We start from the raw sequence: 11,341 nt of genomic DNA, 5'->3' as shown, positions 1-11,341 counted from the left end.
GTTCAAAGATTTGGGACAAATGCATACACCCATTATGGTGGCTGTTTTCTGTATGTTCCGTTACTACTTTCTTTTTTTTTTCTTTCGCTTTTTTTCTGCTACCTATGGGCAGAATTGATGTACTTTTTTAAACGACTCCATTTTATCTTCACCATTTATGTATTATTTAGGTCTCTCTCTTTTTTATTTTTTCTAAAAATTCGTGGTTGCCTTAGGGATAACAGCTGACATTTTTAAATGGCCTGAGTCTCCTTGAAATAATATTATACTTCCCATGTACTATCAGAGCCTTGTAGCAGTATAGTCCCAAGTTTTACTCCCATTCCTTGTGCTATTGACATCATATGTTATAATTTTACATATGCTATAATCAAACAAAATACTGTTTCTGTTTTAACTTTGAACAGTCATTTGTAATTTAAAGCAATTACATTTAAAAAAATTATTATGCATTTATTTACTCTCTTTTCAGGTCTTTATTTGTTCATGTAGCTCCAGGTTTCTGGTTTTATCTTATCCCATTCCTTCTGAAGAACTATCTGTAAAGTTTCTTGTAGAGTAGGTCAGCTGTCAATGAATTCCTTCAGTTTTCATATTTCTGTGAAATACTTATTTCTCCTTTCTATTTGAAGGATACTTTTGCTGAGAGTAAAATTCCCAAATGGCACATATTTCTTTTCTTCTCTTTTCTTGCCTTCCTTTCTCTTCCCTTCCCTGCTCTTCCTTCCCTTTCCCTTTCTTCTCCTTTCAACACTTTAGTAATGTCATTATATTGTCTTGATTCTTGTTTGGTTTCTGATGAGAAGGCTAATGTTGTTTTTATACTTATATCCAGAGTGTTCCTGATTAATTCAATTGATGGGCATCACCTATACATGTTCAGCTTAATATTCAGTCAAGGATTTAAGGGGATTCTTATGCATGTTCCTGGAATTCCTCTTCAGAGCTCTCTCCTTACTTGGTACTCTGTACCTACAATTCTAGGTACCATGGTAATGCCACTCTTAGTTCTCTGTCTCTTTACTTCATTGAGATGCATTTTGGGGCTCTCCTGAACAGATATTAAGAAAGACCTTTGTGCTGGTTTGAAGCTGTTATGTACCTCAGAAAAGCATGTCCTTTTAATCCAATATTGTGGGAACGGACTTATTGTTGGGTGGGAGTTCCTAATTAGGTTTTTTTCCATGGAGATGTGATCCCACTTATTCAATGTGGGTCTTAGTCCTTACCTGGAGCACTTTATGAGAGAGAACTCAGAGCCAACACAGAGAGCAGAGAGATGGAACCAACACATTAACATTTGGAGAAGCTAAGCTGAGAGATGAAATCCAGAGTCTGTGAAGACCCACAGATGCTTAGAGAGAAACTAGAATCAAAAGCTGAAAGCAAAGAACCAGGAGCAAGGACCAGTGGACTCCAGCCATATGCCTTCCTAGCTGACAGATGTGTGACAGATGCTGGTGGCCTTTCTTCAAAGCCAAAGTACCTTTCTCTGGATGCCTTAATTTGGACATTTCCATGGCCTTAGAACTGCAAATTTGTGACCTAATAAATCCCATTCATAAAAGCCAATCCATTTCTTGTACATTGCATTCCAGCAGCAGCTGCAAGCAGATACAATTGTGGTGCTCACCTCATTTGTTGCTCTTCTTTCATGAATCTGGTTTCTGCACTGTCTGTTGTGTCTGAAAACAGAAATTTCACATATTTTGTTTTGGATATATAATTTGAATTCCGAATTATGTTTTGTTTTGTTTTGCTTTTTAAGACTAGACATTAGTAAGAGCTTTCCTTATATCTGCTTGCCACTGAATTCAACTGATGAAAGTACCCCAAAGTGACTTTCTGGCATTTTAGCATAAATCACAAGTATTTATGTAAAATGTATAAAAATATTTTGGGAAGTATACATTCAATCTATAAATCTAAATCAGTTCATTTTAATAAATAGCTTGAAGTTATTATGTAAGGAAAGAAAAATTGTCAGGCATTCTATGCAAACCTTATAGCATGAGTAAAGCCTTAAAAGCATGCCCATACATGGTATCTTAGGGAAATATCTGTAAGTTCGGTGTGATTAGACCTTGGAAAACATGGCTACAAAATGGAAAGTGGCTGCTGTTGGTAGGAAGTGGTTCTCTTCACAGGAGCTAACACTGGAACAATCCTTTGGGATTAGATTACAAGTCCTTCAGAGGCATTTTGAATGTTGAGAGTGAAGTTTCTGTGACTCTTCTTTGATTTTCCTTTTGACTACTATGATAGATTTGCTAATTGAGCCTGAGGAGAACTCCACAGCACTGAAAACAATAGCTATGGATCTCCTTTCATGAGCATAGCCAACTTTCTTGGTCTTACTATTTCAAGACTCTTATACAATGTAGTATCAAAAGTGTGTGCCAGATCCTCCCTCTGAATACTGAAAGTGTTTAAATGCTTATTTCATATTTATTTTTATCCCTTTTCTCATTTACTTCCAGACTATTTTCCACAGGCAAAAATTACTTAAATGAACTGATCATTGGAAATATGTTTGTGATATCTAGCCAACTTTAACAATTTTTATTACTTCAGAAAAATTCCATTTGCCTCTTCCAATAGGAAAGACTCTTTGATGTCATGATGGGCTGAACAAAATCCAAACCCAGGGCTTTGTACGTTTCATGTTAGACTGTTCATTCCCCCTTGTCTTAGTTTGCCAGGCTGCTGTGACAAATATCATGCAATAGGTTGGCTTAAGCAATGAGAATTTATTGGCAAACTGTTTTAGAACCTAGTCATCCAAAATCAAGACTTCAAATAGGCCATGTTTTACCTCTTCTGGTGCTTGCTTGCCACAGTTCTTGGTGTTCCTCGGATTGTGTCTCTGCCTCCTGTCACATGGTGATCTCTTTTCTTGTGTCTGTTTCCACTGACTTTCTACTTCTTGTGCTTTCTCTGCTTCTAGTTTCTTCTCTTTAAAAGGCTTTGAGTGACATGGATTAAGCCCTGCTGTGATTCAGTTAGGCCATACCTTAACTAAAATTGACATTTTCAGAAGGTCCTATTTACACATGAGCTCATACTCATGGGAAAGTGGAGTAAGATTAAGAACATGGTCTTTCATAGGGGTACTAATTCAACCTGCCACAATCTTTCTTATGGATAACTAACCTTGCATCTAAATTTTGGAAAGTTTCAAATTCCTCTCTTCCCCTATGGGCAAAACTTGTGTCTAGGTTATATTTTAATATTCTTATTAAAACCTTTTGGAATGCATGGAACTTTAATAAATTAAAAGGTGTTAAAGCCTAAAATGTAAATAAAAATCACCTAGAAATAGATAAAAAGTAAATTAAGACTTTTCTTACAAGCATAAAATTTACAATAAAAAACATATATCACTAGACGCCAGAAATAAAGAAACTAGAAGTCATGATAGTATGTATGTGCATCAATATTACACATTGACGAGATAACACTGATCCTTGGAGCAGGGTTGAAGCTGTCTTCTGAATGATGCAGTAAAATCCTTCTCATGTAAAAGTAGAGAGTATAGCATAGAAATAGAATTTGCCTCTTCTGTAGAACCTAAAGAAATGTCAGAGCAAGGACACTGCATATAGCCTTTGGCAACATGCTAAAGCACTGCAGTGCCCTCCTGAAGACATTAGGATCCAAGTCTTCTTTTCAAACCACATTTAAAAAAAATAATAAATTGCTAATGTATTTTCAGAGGATCCAGAGAATGATCAAAATGGATAATGGTACCTATTTAACCACAGACATTAAGAAGAGCATAGACTATCATGGATATTTCAAGAAATGGGAAAACTACTGAAAAAAATTCATTAAGAACAACAAAAAAATAATTGGCCATGATTTGGATCACACCAGTAATCCAGAACAATTTTTTAAAGGCTTTCTTCTATTGCATATTAGCAAATATAGGATGACCTTAAGCATGAGAACTGAAAAGTACAAAATACATGTCTACCTTTAATAGCAACAGAAGCTGTCCACTTCATTGGTGAGTCTAAAGGGGATTAATTAGTAAAGTTCCTTGATTGCTATAAGTTATTTTTGAAATAATAAAAAAAAAAAAAGGAGAAAGGAATGTAGACCTGGAAAAAAAAAAAACAAAGAAAATGTTAGAGGCACAACATGAAAGAAATTCAGAATAATCCTCACTGAAATAAACTTATCTTCTAAATTTAAACAGGATACTAGTGTGAAAAAACAGGGTCTTTCATTTTAGATACTCTTCAGTGTGGATCAAAGCAAGCAAAAGAAGTATTCATCTTTGAAGCTGAGCTTTCTGCTTGACTTCGCATACCCATAGTGCTTTCCACTTTCAGTTTGCTTTGATGAATTTATCATTTTCACATTAAACAATATGTATGCAGACATTGGGCTAATTGCTACGGGGGCACAATAACAGATAAGCATGAGTTCTTCTCTCTACGAAGTCAGAGTCCAACAGGAAGGGCAGGCATGAGAGATTCACTAGGGCAATGCAAATAACTATACAAGTTGTGCACTGACCATTAATGTCATACTGTTCTGCTTGTAGACATCATGAAATTGAGTATTTACTCATTAAAACAACTTTGGAAAGATGAAAATCAATTAGCTTTCTCCTGAGTTTAGTGTTTTTCTTTTTTTTTCTCTCTCTTTTAATATAAATATTGTTGGGCAGCCACAAGCTAGGCTGTATACCCAGCAACCAGAAAAAGTTGTCCCCACACATTAAAGTGGCTTTACCTTGATGAATTAATTGTAGCCCAAATTCTAGCCTCATTTTTTTCACACTCACAAATTTGATCAGAAAAAATTAATCACAATTATTCCCATGAGAGTCAAATAAGAACAAAGTTCCCAAGATAATAAATAAAAACTGTATGAAAATGCACTGATTTATATGGACAATAGAGCTACCATATGGATCAAACTATTTGGATTTATAGAGTCAGCACATTCTCTCCTTGCACGCACATTGACAATGAAAGCCAAGTCATAAATAGCAGGTGTTTTAATGAGAATCCGGATAAGTAAAGTATTTACTAGCAACTGAGGTAAGGTAGCCTAATGTGCATTTACACATATTCATAATTGTATTACTTTTGAAATTGAGCTCATAATACTTAAAGCTTATGATAAATGCCAAACCCACCTTTATAATTAGGATGGCATCAAAAAAGGGGCAATAATACCCAAAGTCCATTTGCTTAGACTATTTTTTCTCTGCTATGCATGTGTGTGTGTATATATTTACATTTATACTATATTTATACATTTATATTATAAATGCATATATTTATATATATATGCAGCCATTGTGCTATATTTGGATGGATATTAGCACTGTTAGCCTCTCTGGCTCTCCTTTCTTTCAGTTTCTTCTTCAGACTGACACATACTTCAATTATGTGTGTTAATACCTTTCCCTCTGTCTCTGATAAGATGTGTGATTTCCTTTCAAATCATTTCAAGTTGGTTTTAAAATTTGTGTCAGAACATTCAGTTGCTGAGTGGGAGTGAGATGAAGGTTATACAAAGCTACAGAATAATCACAACTCATATTTTCTGATCATCAGTCTTATTAACGGCTGATGTTTTTAATATTATTATGGCTACTTGCATCTTTTTCCCTTCTAGTAGCAGTTATGGCACTTTGAATTTCCAGTTGATTTAAAATGGGGACTATTTAGCTGGAAGAATAAAGAGATTTTATTAGATACATGGTTTTACGACATCATAGGAATTAAGAGAATTTTATACACACAAGAGAAAGAAACAATAAAAAAAAGCTTTCACAAAGATTTTGTAAGCGAAAATTAATGCATTATCTTTCTGATAACCCACGTGAGTCACCAACTTACATAACGAAAAGTGTATGTAGAAAAGTTGCTAATGTTATCTTGTCTGGAGATGTGCCTCCTTTAAAGCTCTATGACTTATATTATTGTCAATACTAAATCATAGGTCTTTAAAGATCACACATGAATTAAAGATCATATTCCAAAATGGACTGATTCCTCCAACAAGGATGGGGGAAAGAATACATGCAGCATGCTAAAGTAACGAATTAGGCAAGAAAAAAAGAATTGTAAATAAAAACACTGCAGAAATTAAAAAGCATATTAAACATTCAAAGCCACAGTTTCCTCAGGTGATAGATTAATGGGCAAATTGGCAAACTTAAACCACTTCTTCCTTTATAAGATTATTTCCGTTTCTATTTTGCTATTAAGCCCCTATAAAATTACTCCTACTAATTATCAATAGAACAAATATAGGTGTTAGTTATATTATGGAATTAAATGCAAACTGTGCTTGCTATATCAAAGCAAATTACAAGACTTCAAATAAATTTTATGCTTATGGCTGTTTGCTTTGACCAACACTCCCAAGATTCCATATTTATCTTCTCGTCCAATGGGTGCTCAACAGAAAAAAATCAGAAGCAAGTAAAGTGATCCCTAATGTTCAAATTCAGTTAATTTTTTTAATCAAGATGTATGGTTTGAAATGACAGAAATAGTACCAAACTGTTCAGTATTTAAAGCATTGTATCATGTAACTAAAAAATATTGAGGAATACTGGTTTGGATACTACATAAAAAAGATGAAGGGTGGGCCACCGTGGCTCAGCAGGCAGAGTTCTCACCTGCCATGCCAGAGACCTAGGTTCGATTCCCGATACCTGCCCATGCAAAAAAAAAGAAAATAGTTGGAGGCCCTTTGTCATTTCTTTCCTTTATTCTCAGACTACCTCTGTGGTGGACCCTGGTAACACTACTCTGAATTGTCCTCACCTTCTATATTCCAATAGTTCTAAAAATTTTCCTAAGATTGATGTCCATTCTTTTGTTCTATGTCTCACACCTATCCTTACATGAGTCATTGTGGCCAGGAGGGAAAATACACTAATTGACAAGGTTTGGATTATGAACCTGTACCTTACTTAGCTAAGAGTGGTGACAGATGTGCTCACAAAGGGAAGTGGAGGTGGTGTGGTGGCCATCCTTCTGCACTGGCTCCTGGGACCTGGCTCACAGTTGACCCAAATGAAAGATTTTTGAGTGAAAGCTCAGTCGGCATTATTGTCTTCAGCATTCACAATTTCATCGTATGTTGTGTTACAGTTTGTCTTATTTCTACCACAAACGCTTCATAAAGAAAAATATTGCTGTTTTTGCTTGTCCATTGAACCATCATCTAGTGGTCAAGAATTCCCCCTCTGATCAAACCAAACCTGTTGGGAAAGGATCTGATAGGATATTTGCTCACTAGAACAATCATCCTAGCAAAAAATATCCTTTCAAAACTTTGTAAATGTGGAAAGGGTGTTTCAAATCTAATACTCTCATGACTTTTGATCCTAGAGTATTGCATCCACGAAAGTCAAAGGAATGAAATCTCTAGAGCAGCCATGTCTAAAACAAGTTTCTGTGTGACGGGAATCTTCTCTAAGCTGTGAAATATGGTAACCACCGGCCACATGTGGCTATGGAGTACTTGAAATGTGACTACTGTAATTATGAAACTAAATTTTTTAATTTAATTTCATTTTAATTAGTTTAAATTTAAATATCCACATGTGGTTAATGGCTACAAATTGGACAGCACAGGTTAGACAAAAAACAACACGGGAGCATGCTTCTTCTGTTCTCTGTAATATATTTATGCAATACAGTTTTTGGAGCATAACAGGTTTTAGTATCTGCTGTTGCTGTTCTTGTTGATATCAGGACTGAGAACCAACATTTCATAGATACTTACTATAAGCCAGACGCTGTGCAAAGTTCTTTAAGCACTTGAAATAAATTTCTTGTTTTCAGAGACCCTCCACATTTTACGTAATAATAAAGAGCATTTTTAAATGTTTTGTTTGACAGTTAAAGACTACATACAGCCCAACGTAATCTATGAATATGAATAGTCTCAATTTCACAAAATATGGATAACATTACCCTAACAGAACACAATATGTATTCTACTATCACTTAGGATCACAAATTCAGCAATGGGAAAGAATATTCATAAATGGGTGGAAGCTTCGACTTGAAATCCTGTACATTTTCTCTGAAAGGCATTTCTGAATCACAATTACCATGCACCTGTATTCTAATGCATTAGCAATGCTCTAATTGTGACTACAATTCACTCTGATGACCTCTCACAATTTAAATTGATCTAATATCAGACTAGTTTGGGGGGATGCTTTTTCTTCTTTATCGTGTCATCCCATAATTGCAATGAAGATAATCCCTAATTCCCCATTGCAAAGTCAGAGACACTGAAACAAGATTTTACAAATGTTGGGGAATCCAAAATAACAATAATCTCCACAAAAACAAGTAAAAAAGTAAATCTGCTACACAGAGGTACATATGACTAGATTATATATCTTATAAAACGAGAGTTACAAAAAGGGTTAAGAAAAATAACTCAATTAAGAATGCCTGGATTATTAAGTATGAGAACTTTAACAATTCCATAACCTCTCTATGCCTCAGTTTCCCCATCTGTAATTGGGATAACAAGAGTGCTCACAAAATAGTATTGTAATGATTAAATTTTAATCAAGCAATGCACTTACTATAACACCTAGCAGGTGGTAAATGTTTAATAAAGATTAGCTAGTATAGTAATTATTAGTATTATCATCAACGATCAAAATATGGTCTCTATTAAAATGTTTCTTAGCACAGTTTCTGCAGTTTTTCCGTGTGACAGAAACCATCTGCTCTCCAAACTCTACACTGCATCCAAGCACAGCTGGATCTCTACAATTCCAGAGAATAGACAACAAAGTCCAAGTGTCTTTAACTAATTGTTCAAGCTCCAGAATTCCTATCTGGTATCCCTAACATTAGCACTGGTAATGGGAACAATGCCTTAAGGGTGATTCTTTATCCCAGCCTTATCCCAGGACCTCTGTTAGATACTCATACCACAATATTCAGATAATCTCCCCAAATTGTAAACATAAAATCAGTCTCAGTATATTTCTTGCTAAGGTTGAAAATTTTATAAAGCAGCTACACATTCACTGCTCATTTAACATGATTCTCACAACCCCTTGGGTGATCAGTATTAACATATGTATTTCAGAAATCAGAAAGCTAAATAACAATGAGGCCAAAAGTTAGATACAGGTTTGGTGTCACAAATAGGAAATGGGGTACGGGGGGGTCAGTTCTTGAACATAGGCCTTAAAAGTCCAAATCCAGAGTACTTTTCTTTCTTCATTTCTAAACTGTAAACTTTCTGACAATGCAATCCAGTGGTCAGGGTTAATTTGTGAGTAAAACAAGAAATGAAAGGATGTGATACTTCTCTCTATATATCCTTATGCTAGGTTGTGATGTCACTTGCAAAAAATGATACATTGTATATTTGGCGATAAGGATCGTCTTGCAGAATCCCAGAAAACCAAATGTTCTAGTTTGCTAGTTGCCAGAATGCAGTATACCAGAAACAGAATGACTCATAAGAGGTGGGAATTCAATACATTGCTAATTTACAGTTCTAAAGCCAAGAAAATGTCCCAATGAAAGCAAGTCTATAAAAATGTCCAAGCTAAGGCATCCAGGTCCAGGGAAAGATACTTTGGTTCCAGAAGGTCAATGACATTCAGTGTTTTTCTCTCAACTGGGAAGGCACGTGGTGAAAATGGTGACAGTCTGCTCACTTTCACTCCCAGCTTCTTGTTTCATGAAACAACCCCTGGAGCCTTTCTCCTTTTTCATCTCCAAAGGTCACTGGCTGGTGGACTCTCTGCTTTTCATGGCTATGTCATTCTGAAGCTTTCTCCAAAATACTTCTTCTGTTATAGAAGTTCGATAAACTAATCAACACCCACCTGGAATGGGTGGAGGCCTGTCTCCACCTAATCAAGCTTAATACTCACACTTGATTGAGTCACATCAAGTTAAAACATACAGTTTTTAAAGTTAAAGTTTCCAGCATACAGTACTGAATAGGGATTAGAAGAAACAACTGTCTTTACAAAATGGAATTAGGATTAAAACATGGCTTTTCTAGGGTAAAACCTTTAAAACCAGCACACCAAATAAACTTCATAAACTTTAAAAAAAAAAAAAAAATCAAGGAACTCACTGTTTTATAGGGAGCATACAGTTAAAAAAAAAAAAACAGTCTACTCTAAATGAAAAATGGTGAAAAGACCACTAATTATATTTTATTTTTTCACTCGGCTGCCTTGTTTATGTTACATCTGTTACCTAAAAATGTACATTGTTACTATTTAAATTCAGGTGTTTTTGTCTCATCTCCATATCAACTATTATTTTCTCTTCGGGATAAATTAATTTTAATTGCTGTACTTTCCTACTTCTAGTGTTTTCTCACAATTTGTTCTTCAATCTCAAATTCTTTAATTAGGGAATTTACTTAAAGAGGATGATAAAAGGCACAAAGAAATTTGACGTCAAAGCAAGTTACCGAACTGAAAAATATTCAAGTGAATTCTATATTTATTCATCTTAAAATAAAACTTCAAAAGAAATGGACTCCTGACTGTTTCTTAAAAATCAAACAAAACACACACACAAAAAGCAATAGTGAATACTACGTAAATGAATAGATATTTATAACTCATGTGTAAGTACCTACTGGAGTCCTTCTAGCTTTTTTTATATTTTCTTTCTGGCCTTCCTTTGGGTGGAGGGAGGTTACCATTCTTTAATAGAAGGACATTCTGAGTAATTTTACTACTATACTTAAACCGCATAAAAGGGAGGACTTCCTGGAAGATGGCGGCTTAGTAAGACGCGCGGATCTTAGTTTCTTCTCCAGGACACCTACTAGGGGAGTAGAAACGATACAGAAAGCGCCCAAAGCCACAACAGAGATAAAAAAGACAGCGTACCCCATCCTGGAACGGCTGGCTGGCTGAGAGAAGCAGCTCGGGTGAGATCGCCGAGGCGCGCGGGCCTTACCGGGCGGGGTGGCAAGCGGCCGGAGTTACTCCCTTCCCCCTTCCCGGGCCGGCTGGGAGAATTGGAGAGGTGGTCCCCTGAAACCAAGGCGACTGGCGCCCACACCACGCGCAGCCCCCGGACCAACTGAGAGAATTGGATCGGAAACCCCCAGGCTGCGGAGAACGGTGACCCCGTGACTCCCGGGGAACGTGCACTCTCTCGGGCGGGCCGCTGCCGCTGGCGCCCTCCCGCCACACTTGTTGCCCAGGGCCGACTAGGAAATTCGGACGGGCTCTTTCCCTGCCTGCGGCGACCAGCAACCCTCCCTGCGTTCGGACCCTGGGCCGGCTCAAGCCGCTTCGGCTAGCGAACCCCCAGGACGGCGAGAGTTTTCCAAAGTTTAAGGTCCC

Source organism: Tamandua tetradactyla, chromosome 2 (assembly GCF_023851605.1).
Source record: "Tamandua tetradactyla isolate mTamTet1 chromosome 2, mTamTet1.pri, whole genome shotgun sequence".
Taxonomy (NCBI): domain Eukaryota; kingdom Metazoa; phylum Chordata; class Mammalia; order Pilosa; family Myrmecophagidae; genus Tamandua; species Tamandua tetradactyla.
This window is presented reverse-complemented; position numbering follows the sequence as displayed.